The sequence below is a fragment of the Alligator sinensis genome, unplaced genomic scaffold, assembly GCF_000455745.1.
Source record: "Alligator sinensis unplaced genomic scaffold, ASM45574v1 scaffold308_1, whole genome shotgun sequence".
Lineage (NCBI taxonomy): Eukaryota > Metazoa > Chordata > Crocodylia > Alligatoridae > Alligator > Alligator sinensis.
In genome coordinates this window covers 2,171,920-2,180,864 of record NW_005842041.1, presented here as the reverse complement: position 1 = coordinate 2,180,864, position 8,945 = coordinate 2,171,920, and the positions used below count along the sequence as shown (strand labels likewise).

Genomic DNA, 8,945 nt, shown 5'->3' with positions numbered 1-8,945 from the left:
AACTGTGCAGTTGGGTGTACGTGTAGATCTGCCTACTGTGTTCCATTGACCTTTCCAGTGTAATCCAGAGTTCCCTTGTTTTCATATTGTCTATAGGTACTCTCTTCCCTTTCCCCATCAAAAATAAAAACACTTACACAAATAAGATACCCCACCAAGCGTATCCCATACCGTCTAATAAGGGGGAAGTTTATTTTGCACCTGGAATTGTATGTGAGAGGGGGAGAGGATATGCTAAAATGCCCTCAAAGAAGATAGTTTTGTTCTGTTCTTAATTCAGATATTCTACAGATCATACTTAGTTTTGCATGAGGGTTTTGTTTTTGTTTTTAGCAGCTTATACATATTTGTGGCCATGAATACAGAGACTGACTTAAGGTTAACTTTACAAGCTTAATAGCAAATTCCTTAAATTTCTAGCATTAAACTTTTAACATGCTATTAAAACTTAATTTCCTTTAATTATACAGTTATAGATTTCTAATCTCAGTGTTACTTCAGTATTGCTTTAATGTTCTTTGTCTTGGAATGTTCTCTAAGTACACATTAGAAGACTAGGACTGATTTTAAACAGTTTACAAGAAGACTGAATTTTCATTCTGCTTGGACACATCCAGCTCAAATCCTTTTTCCTGCCAAAGCTCCAGTATCTTGCTGAAAGGAGTGGGAGACCCAACTGTGAACAAGTGTAAGACAGTGAAATAGGTATACGGGCATGACATTCAGAATAAGAAAATTTAAATCTTGGAAAAAGTATTCCAACAGTGAGATCTTTTAGATTGTGAAATAGTCTCCTAAGGAACATAGGGGAAGCTATGCTGCCATTATGAATTTGTTACCAGACTGTACAATGCACTGAAAAAAAAAATATCGCAGGGAATGGACTTCAGCAGAAGGACCAAATATATGGCTTTCTTTCTCTGCCTTCTGGGACTAGGTGTGACACTGTGGTGTTCCAATTGGTTGTTTGTAGCATTTCAGTCACCAGATACCAATGTAGAGTTTCAATATGGTGGGTTTTTCCATGAGTGTATACCTTTCATGTCATAATTTGTCTTCCATTTTAGTTTTGCCTTCAAAACAATATTTGCCTTCTATAATTGAATTCTGGCATGATTATTGTATTTCTACTTGGTCTATTTGCTTGATTTTAAATTTAAAATTTCAATCATCACTCTATAGTATATTAAACTTTCCATTCTGACCAAAGGAGACTCTACTGTGGCAAAATCAGAAGGAGATCTGAGGGGTGATGGTGGGCGTGTTGCATATGATCTTGTAATGGAAAACCAATGGCATTCTTGTAGTACCTGCAACACCATTTTTATAAAGCACTGAGATTTCTGAAGGTGATCTGCTGATCATAATGTGAAGAAAGGTAAAGTGAAATGATAAGGGGTGGACCAAATGTGAATAATGAAGGGATCTTAATTTATGCAAGCTGTTTAAAAGAAGATTAAAGGGAGACATGATAATACTGTATCTTCAAAAATATATCCAGGGTGGAAAGGGATCAGTTACATTTTCTGAGAGTATAAAACAAGAAATAATGGCTGAACACTATAAATATGTGGAGAAAGTCACAGTAGAAGTTAGAAAAAATTGTAGCAATAATGCTTGATTAGATGAAATGCTACCAAGGAATATGCTGGAGAATGATTTGTGGAGTTCAAGGGGTCTGCCTAAATGGGATAACAGCTTTGCAGTCCTTATCATCCCTAATTTTGTGATTAGTCTTATAGGGCTGGAAAGGTTTTTGGTATGTTCAGTTGTCATGGATATCCTTGTATTTAGGGGTGTTGCACATTGGGCATTAACTTCTGATTGCTTTATATAAATAGTAATTACACAGTGCCTTGCACTAGCACAGATTGGCTTCCCCTATTAACCATGTGGGGAGTCCCTAGTGGTTCTGTTGGAGTCCTAAGGATTCTTCTTTTTGATTGTCTGCTGCATCTTGTCTCTTCTCTTCTCACATTCTTAAAGCCTAACATTATGGCAACCTGATGAGGTTTCCATGGGAGTCTGTCATTACCTCTTGATGGGCTCACTGGTGAATGGTGTGGCAGTTTCTCACAGTCAATCTGTCTTCATAGCTATGTTATTTAATGCTAGCCATCACCGTGGTTTCTAAGCATGTGGACTAGAGCAGGTTGTTTTCTGGAGCAATTGCCCAGACTCAAAAGACAGTTACTTTTGAGCAATGTTGTATGGTGAAGTTATGAACTATGACTAGGTAGCTGGCTTGGCTCCAGTGACACTGAGAATTATTTTGCTCAGTTGTGAAGTACAGTATTACACTAAATTGGCTTATTCCACAGCCATTTTCCCCCTTTCCATTCATGCATGTATGAGGCAATTATAATAAGGTTTTTACTGCAGCTTTACCAAAGAAGCTGCATATTGAAGGCCAGCAGTGAGCAAAATGCAGAATCAAGCTGGGGTAGGAAAATGACACTCAAATATCCCATCTCTTGTTTCAAATCCTTTTTCTGTTTGTTTGTTTTTTTAATATTGTGTGTGAAATTTCTTAGGCTGCCAAACTGTGATCCTTGGAGGTGGAAGCAGCAGAACACTTTTTTTCTTCCTCGCTTTTAAGGCATCACTGCAAGGATGGAGAAGGTAGTTCAGTCTTCTGGCTTTTGCTATCCTTGGGCTCACCCATGGGATTGCGATTATGGCTGTTGTAGTAGTTTTTGGTGTGGAAACCTGTCCACTGAGCATGAAGTTGTTGTTCCCTGATGTATTTTTATTTGTTGATGATAAATGGCTTTCAATCATGGTCCATGCATGCCACATCATCTTTACTTCTGTAGGGATAACTTGGAGATCATAGGCCTTGAAAATGCGGTAGTAGCTTACCTACAGTTTTATTTAACCTATAAATTCTGGAAGTCGTAAACTTTGTGTATTAAGGTTTCATGCATAACCCAACGTAGGGTTAGGTGTTTTTTTCTATACTAATGTTCTGAATTTGTGTTTGAGGAAAATGTATTGGGAACACTGTCAACTTAAGGACCATTCATCTTTGAAAATACTTCCCTGGTTTTTGTTATGTGTAGCAAGGGTACTGCTACTGAAAGGCATTTCAGTAACAATTGCTTGCCATTACAATGGCAAGAAATGACAAGAACTGAAAGAGATTTCATTTTTTTTGTGCATTTTACAGTACCATTTAAATGGTTTGTTTGGCTCTTTCACACAGGAAGAGTAAAGAGAAGGAAAATGTGATTGTTAGCTCACACAACTGGATAAGACAGCAGTATCTGAAACTCACTTTTTAGAACTTGCTAATGCTTACGGTGCCCTTGTACATTTCAGCAAGCTTCAGTGTATTCAGGGTATTCCATACTACCCATTGAAAGTTTGAGAAATACATAGTTCACTTTAATTCAAAGCCCTTGGAATATAATGTAATGAAAGTAATGAAAATAGTAATATTCAGGAATTTGTGCAAAGTTGCTTTTCTCTCTTTAGGAAATTTGTATGAATAGCAAGTTAAAGAGACACTATGAATTAACATTTGGGGGAAAAACACTTAGCTGATGCTCTTGAAAAAAGGAAGGAAAGAAATGGAAATTAAAGGTAACCCCCTACATGTAAAATAAACATTTACTTTATTTGTAGTGTAATTATTATGTAGCATGCTTCTGTTTACATTTTCCCTAATTGCTTGCTTTAGAAGTACTCCTAGAAATGCCCCACAGAGTTCAATGCATTAGTATTTTCAGAGTAATGAATAGGCGGGCAGCGCACAACGTTATGGAAGGTTCTGAATAGTAACTAGGACTATGCTTTTGAACACTAACATCCATAATCACTGAGGTGAACACTAGAGGAAGTGAAAGATACTATTGGCAATATTCATTCTACGTTCAGCTTAGTCTTTCCAAAGTAACATTTCTTTTCCAGTGACCTCAGGATTGCAAACTTTGAAAATTTCCAACACCAGTTTAGTTTGGGATGGGATGGGAGGGATTAAGAAAGAATTACTGGGTTTTTTTGCCTGAGAGTTCACATTCACCTGCAATCGAAATACTTGCCCATTACGGCCAGTTCCTAAATATAGCTTTGTATTCTGTGCTCTAGCAATATTATCAAAGTCCGGAAGAGGGATTCCATATAAACAAAGCTATCCACCAAGACCGCTCTATAACTAATCATTTATGTTTGTGGACAGAATGACATATTGTCAATAAAAACATTTCTAGCCAAGTGCAGCCATTAGTTAAACTCCCATGACTTCTGTGGTGGGTTGCCCTTATCCCAGCTCTTTATTTCTAATTGAGATATTTGGTATGTGTATAAAAATTTAATCTGTCACTAGCTAGTATTTCCAAAGCAAGAACTTTATCTAATAGTTTTAGAATCGTCTTGCTGTTTTCATACAAAAGATATTTTTTTCTTGTTTGTTTAGTTGTCACCCTGAGCAACCTAAAAAATATAGGAAAACATTTTAATTTTTAAAAATGTTTATCTTGAATATTCATAAAAAGTGGTATATGTTTTTGTACCTGTACAGGAATTGCCAGTGACTGAACTCAGTGGAGTAAAACTGAACTCAGTGGAGCTGTACTATTGGAGAATCAGTTGGGGATCTATCCTTTGGTATATAATACATGTTCCCTGTTCTCTGCTTATCAGAAACCTGATTTTAGTATTATTTTTCTTTGATGCCTTACAGTTATTTCTGAAAAAGAACAAATATTCTACTTTGAAGCAATTCTACTGAGTACTTTTCTTTTTCTTTTTTTCCTGTAATTTAGTACTTGAGGTTTTCAACAGAAACCTGTATCTCAGGTCATCCTATTTGAAGTAATTGAACCTTATTCTATTCACAGTTATGCCAGCTTAAATCCAAAATGCTTGGTGGGTTAATAATAACTATAGTGACATACAAACATTATGGTTTTACTGGGAGAATTGCCACTCTCCTGATAGAAACTAGGAGCATACAAATGTTCATTCAGTTTTTCCCAAAGGAACCAGACTCAATCTGGGAGAGAGATCTTTCAGCTTGACACCTGTAAGGTCTCCCTTGCAAGAGAGTTTCTCTTGCAAGAATAACCACCTGTATGCTGCTCCACTTGCCTCCTGGTCTGATCTGGGAGGGGAGTGGCGCTGCAGGGCAGTGCTCCCCACCTCTTCCCCAGCAACCCCCTAGCATGTTTTACAGATCAGGCAGCTCCTGGAAATGCCACGCAGAGTCCCTTACATTAGCATTTTCAGAGCAATGGTAGTAGTAGTGCACAATGTTATAGAAGGTTCTAAATAGTAGCTGAAATTATGCTTTTAAACACTGACATCCAGACTCACTGAGGTGGAAATTAGAGAAAATGAAGGGTATTATCTATGATATTCATTGTTAATTTAGCTAAATCTTTCCTAAGGGCAAGGTGCGCTGCCTGGTTTGGGGAACAAGCTGGGGGTTTGCCCTGCTACTCTCTCCACTCCATTCTGAGCAGAGGAATTTGCTCGCTGCCCATTCCCCAGACTGTACATCCCCAGTCTGTAGAATTTGCAGGGAGTTTTTCTTGATGCTCAGTCGTAGGGTCCAGGAGGATTGGTGCAGCCACTGCTTCCCATACCTTACCCAGTCTGGGATTGCCCTGGTCCAAGAACGCCTCAGCTGCTCCATCTCCTAGCAAGGTTTCTCATTGTGACTCGTTGTCCATCTGTGTCATCAGAATTAATTGGGGGTAATAATGTCAAACTTAAAGTGTTACATCTTCACATGCAGAGGAAGAAGCAGCAGAAGTTGAGGAACCAGCAAAGATGCTATTTTGTGTTTTACAGCTGCCTGTAAAACACTGAGAGAAGAGAATACTAGCTGTGTGAGCACAATTGTTTCTAAATAGTTTCCTTTTCATGCTCTTTCATATTGGTTTGTTCAGGCTCTACACTGAGTCTTAAACAGATGTATTTATATAAAATATGGGTTAATGGATTGATGCACCTAGAAGTATATTTAAAAAAGAAAAATCCCACTAATGTGAAGCAAAGGTTTCTGTTTCTTTTGACCATGTTCTTTCTCATGTACAAAATATTAGCCTTCATCTGTGATTAGTAAATTCAACAATTTTGTAGATTCAACGCTAAGAAAGAAACCTTACATTTAAGGGTTTTTTTAACTTTTGAATGCTTTCCTTTTTTGCAACCCCACTGGTACATTAACAGTGGTATTTTGCATGTAATAAAATAGGCTGATAGTAATAATAGTATAATATCTTGGTATCACAGAGAGAACTTGATTTACATTACAAATGAGTCAGCTATTCAGAGGGGAGGTTGTCAAAACAGGTTAATACTTACATGAAAAGTAGCTAAACAAGAAAATAATTCTTCCATAATTAGTTTTTCACTTGTCTGAAATATTTTATATTGACATTTCAGATCAGCTGTGGAAATTTGTCTTATGAATCCTTAAAATAAGGCATGGTTGGTTGTGTTCTTGTATAGATGCCACATGCAGATATCTAAGCAGGTTTAAAAAGAGAATTTCTTCTATTTCATTACCAAAGGCATGTGTGTTGTTCATTTGAAAAAAAAAATGTTTATAGAGCTAGCTAGTGAAATGCCCCATCTTTGTTTTCACCAGGTTGCACATTTTACTAATCTAAATAATGCAAATTTGAATGGCTCATCTGGAAAGGGGTGTCATTCATTCTTCATATATTACTACCTTTTTGCCATCTTTTGCTCCTAATATTTTTATTTATTTTTTATTTTTATTTGTATTTATTATTTTTATTTATTTTTTTTTTTTTTGCTCCTATAATTTTTCTTCCTATATGCTTAAGAATGCTTATTGCCCATGTTAAGGGGGCAGGACAAAATACACTGTACATTAATTTATTTACAATATTCTGCTGATTATGGTTCAGCTTATTGCCAGCATTGTTTTCACCCAAGAATATCAAGTCAATGCATATTATTTTTCCATTGTTACTCTTTTCCTCAAGTACATGATAGCATTTCCTGCTTCCTCTGCTTGGCCCTTCTATTAGAGACGGAAGTGAAATTTACAGGAACTCTGTTTTCAGAACTTTTCTCAGAGGTGATAATTTAAACACTGAAAAGTGTATATTCTGGAAACACTGACTTTTAATGTCCTTCTTTGTCATCTTTGACTTGCCCTGTTATGCATAGACTTCTGAATCTGATCTGTGTAAAATGTTGTGATAAGGAATATTAAAAGTGGAGTTTCAGCCTCAGCTTTCATTTGTCCTCCCTTCCACCCCTGTCCTCTTGCTCTGGTTTGTGCTGCAACCTTAAAGATTGGGAGAGAGGAAAAAAAGAGTCATTTTGGAGCAGGGATGAGCAATTATTTGGGCTTAAGGGCCACTTAAGTTTTGGTGAGCTGTTGAGGGAGTGCTGACCTGAAGCTTTTGAGAGCGGGGGGGATGGAGGGGGTGCTGACCGGGCCTCAGCCCCCCATCATGGCTGTTTACATCCCCTGGTGCAGCAAGGGGTTAGGGAGTGGGAGGGGTGGAGCGGGGCTGGGAGATTCCAATTGGTTCTACCTGGCCCTGTCTGCCCTACCACCACTACCAGGGGTGCTGGATGGTGCAGGTGGGCCTCCATGGAGACTGGCCCAGGACTCCTGTGGAACCAGCACCTGTCTCAGGGATGTGAAGGGAATGGATTGTGGCTCTGCCCTGTGATGTCACTGCCCCACAATCCTGGCCACGGCCCTGCCTGCATGTCCCATTCCTGGACATTGCTCCCCACCCTCCCACAGCCCCATCCCATCTGCCTGGTCAAGCACACCCTGCCTGTTCGGGTACTGAGCCAGCCTCCATGGAGACCCCACCCAAGCACTCTGTCTGGCGCTCTCAGTGGTGGTGTGGGGCATATGGGCTGGGGTGCCTGGGAAAGAGAGCTGGGTCCAACAGTAGCGGAGGAGACACTGGTAGCAGCAGCTGGAAGCAGCTGTTGCTGCATGGGCTCCCAGGAAGTAGAGTCCAGCCACACTCTGCTACTGTGCCCTCAGCCCCGCAAGCTATAGCTCCCGGTGTGCCCAGGAGCCATGTGTGGGGATAGGAGGGGCTGTGTTCTGTGCCAGGTGGCACCTCCGCACCTGGGACAGCAGGACTGGTTGTACGTGCCATGCCCTGGGCTGTCTCCCGCACCCTGGCCGGGCAGGGCTGAGGGACCTGCCGCAGGCTGGATAGAATCACTTGGCAGGCCGGATCCAGGCTATGGGCCACATTTTGCCCTCTACTGTCTGAGAGTTTCCAGTGTACTTTTCCCGATAGAAGGGAGAAGATTAGAATGTCACTCCAAATATTATTTTCTGAGTCCATAATGTTGGGTAAGATCCTGTTTCCATTGACTTGAAGGAGTATTTTTCCATTGACTTCAGATGTGATTTATTCATCTGAAGTCATTGAGTTAATGCAATGATAATTTCTTAATTATTTGGTGTTAACCCTATTATGACAACTGTGAAAATGGGTCATGAACATTGAGATCCAGGTAAGCAAAGCTTTTCTCTGTGCTAAGGGAATCTAGACTAAAGCTTACCAACTTGTACAGTCATCGAGTGCTGTGATTTTGGTTTGTTTTCAGACTTTCTTAAGATCTCAAAAGCTGGTTTTATTTCTAGCTTTCCAGCCTCCTTTCTTCAAAACAAGTGCTGAACAAACAGGTACAAAAATCATTACAATTAATCCCTTTCAGGTAGGAGACAAAGGGGCATTGCCATAATATTCTTTGTTTTAACCCTTACTTATGTGAATAAATTACCACTCTAATCCAAACATTGCCGTCACTTGTAGTGGGATAACTTTTGTTTCAGTATGCTGGATGCCCATCAGCTATCATTTAATATGGTATGGAGAGCACATAGGTATGCTCAATCGCTGATCTTTGAGAGTTCTACAAAGGCCAGAGATCAATTATGATATATGTTGGTCTGGTGAGCATGTCAAAATACCCTTATT

At 39.4% G+C, this 8,945-nt stretch overlaps 1 protein-coding gene across 1 annotated transcript in view; it reads left to right on the top strand.

The window, feature by feature from the left end:
* Nucleotides 1–4,542: 4,542 nt before the first annotated feature.
* The window catches only part of APBA1 (amyloid beta precursor protein binding family A member 1), a 112,597-nt gene continuing 108,194 nt past the window's right edge, over nucleotides 4,543–8,945 (top strand). The window contains exon 1 of the mRNA XM_025202993.1: nucleotides 4,543–4,608. The gene's annotated coding sequence lies outside the window, so the exon portion shown is untranslated. The remainder of the gene's footprint in view (nucleotides 4,609–8,945) is intronic.